This window comes from Stegostoma tigrinum, chromosome 42 (genome assembly GCF_030684315.1).
Source record: "Stegostoma tigrinum isolate sSteTig4 chromosome 42, sSteTig4.hap1, whole genome shotgun sequence".
NCBI classification, from domain to species: Eukaryota; Metazoa; Chordata; class Chondrichthyes; order Orectolobiformes; family Stegostomatidae; genus Stegostoma; species Stegostoma tigrinum.
The window spans coordinates 6,490,589-6,493,326 of NC_081395.1; positions in this window are offsets into that span (position 1 = coordinate 6,490,589).

The following is a 2,738-nucleotide window of genomic DNA, read 5'->3' on the forward strand; positions in this document are numbered from 1 at the left end:
TCTCGGCATTGTCTTCCTCAGCCATCGCTCTCGCGCACACACACACACGCACACACACACACAGCCATGGGGGCAGAGTCCTTGCATATATTTGGGGCTGAAATAGATTGTCGATCCGTCTGGGAATCGAAGATTGCAGGAAAATGGATGTGAGGAATGTCGGGTCAGCCATGTTCCTGTAGAACGAGCTCAAGGGGCTGAATGGTCTCCTCCTGTTCTCGAACTCACTCCTGGCCCCAAGCAGTTAGAGGCGCAGACAGCAATGGTGAAGCGATGGGAATGGGATCCTCTCTGATCCAGAGTGGGAAGAGCACTGAGATCTCGGAGCACTGTCAGGGCTGGAGGACGTGACCGCGACAGGGAGAGGGGTGCGAGGGGCCAGAGGATGGCGACGGAGATAGGGAGGGGTTTAAGGCGTTAGGAGTTGGGGTGGTGGGGGGAAGAGCTGGTAGACAGGCAGGGTGGGGATCCTGGTCATTGCTCAGACCCGGGTAATGCAGATTTTGAAATGAACTCCAGTTGATGGGAATGGGGGGAAATTCTTGGGATTGTGCCAAAGACTTGCTTCTCCATCCCCACTGGGCCAGGGAGTGTCAAACCAGATGTGTCATCGGGCTATGAGGTTGACCATCTTGAACTGGGCAACATAAAGTCCCTTTGTTTGGAGGGTGAGGGATGTTTGGAATGCTGCGTCCCGGAGACGCGGTGTGAGAGCCGCGGATGTTGAGCACGTCCCCGAGGCTGAGGTCTGTGGATTTGCAAAGGGGAGGTAATGGCCTCGTGTTTACCCAGACGCTCCAGGAACGCTCTGAGGAAGGGCCCTCACACTCTCATCCCCTGACAGGGGCCTGCTGAGATTCTCCAGCATGATCTGGGGCCCCTGGCTCGAATCCTGCCACGGCAGATGGTGGAATTTTAATTCAATTTTTTAAAAAACCTGGAATTAAGGGTCTAATGATGACCATGTTGATTGTTGGAAAAATCCCACCTGGTTCACTAATACCCTTTAGGGAAGGAAACTGCCATCCTTACCTGGTCTGGGCTACATGTGACTCCAGGCACGCAGTGATGTAGTCAACTCTTAAATGCCCTCTGGGCAATTAGGGATGGGCACTAATTGCTAGGGCTGGCCAGAGAAGCCTCTGTTCCTTGAACTGAACATTATGAGAAAAGATTAATCAGGGCACAGCAATATTGAAAGGGGATAGCAGACACAAGGGCCGAATAGCCTCCTGCTGCTTGGAGATTGCGTAGGCAGATGTACAGGGTGGGGGACTGGCTGTGTCCCGTCGATCAGACTGACAGCAAACACAATTGTGTTTCTTGAACTCTGAACTTGTTTATCTCCCAAAGCTTTGGAGGTAATATTTGCTACTAACATTTGGACTACCCTGCCCAAAGTGCACCCCTGGGACTGTTCAATATTCTCGAGCTCTCCCAATCTCTATAATCACCTTCTTGCTGTGAATCTTTAAGGTGATGTGTTCGTATCACAGTGCGGTCCATTGGCATCAGCACCCAAGACACTCATAGAGTCACGTAGCATAGACACAGACCCTTCAGTCCACATTGTCCACGCTGACCAGATACCCTGAATTAATCTAGTCCCACTTGCCAGCATTTGACCCATATCCCTCTAAACCCTTCCTGTCCGTGTCCCCATTCACGGCCTTTTACATGATGTAACTGTACCAGCCTCCACCACTTCCTCTGGCAGCTCATTCCATACACGCACCACCCTCTGTGTGAAAAAGTTACCCCTCAGGTCCCTTTTAAATCTTTCCCCTCTCACCTTAAACCTATGCCCTTCTAGCATTGGACTCCCCTACCCTAGGGGAAGACCTTTCACCCCTATCCACACCCCTCATGATTTTATGAACCTCTATAAGGTCACCCCTCAGCCTCCGACGCTCCAGGGAAAACAGCCCCAGTCTGTTCAGCCTCTCCCCGTAGCTCAAACCCTCCAATCCCGGCAATACCCTTGTAAATTCTTTCTGCACTATTTCACATTTAACAACACAGGGAGGCCAGAATCGCACACTGTATTCCGAAAACAGCCTGCCCAATGCCCTGTACAACTGCAACATGACCCTCCCAGCTCCTATACTCAATACACTGACCAATAAAGGCGAGCGTACCGAACACCTTCCTCACCGCCCTGTCTACACGCGACATCTGTGTTAATATCGACGTTTTACAAATGAGTCCTGAGCACGCCCTGTTCTCCCGAGAGGGTGGGGAAATGGGACTCCCCGTTTGTGCACAGGAAAATCCCACAGAACCCCAGCATTTCCGCCACTGTTTTAACCAATGCATGGCAGGGAGGATGAATAGTGGGGGCCGGGACGCACAGCGGAGAAAGGAACCCCCATCCCCTACTCGCCCACTTCTCCAACCCAACCCCTCAACTTTGGGAGTGGTGTGCTTTTTATACCCACACCCGAAATAATGACAACAAAAGCAGTGGGGGCACTGGGGGGGTGGGGGATTAAAAGCTATTTAAAGCTGCCACAAAAGTGAACTCTCCTTTTCGTGAGAGCAGGCAATGTTCTGACTCTCACCCAGGGTGAGCTCTGACCCCTAGTGGAGGAAAGCAGCTCCTGCAGAATGCGTTGGAGTGATTCTGTTACAGAGCTCGGCCCCTCAACCTTGTGAGGAAAGGGTCAACAGGCTAATCCTGACTTTCTGCCCATCTTCCGCACTTACATCCGCGCTTGACTGTCCCTAGAGAGGGAGCA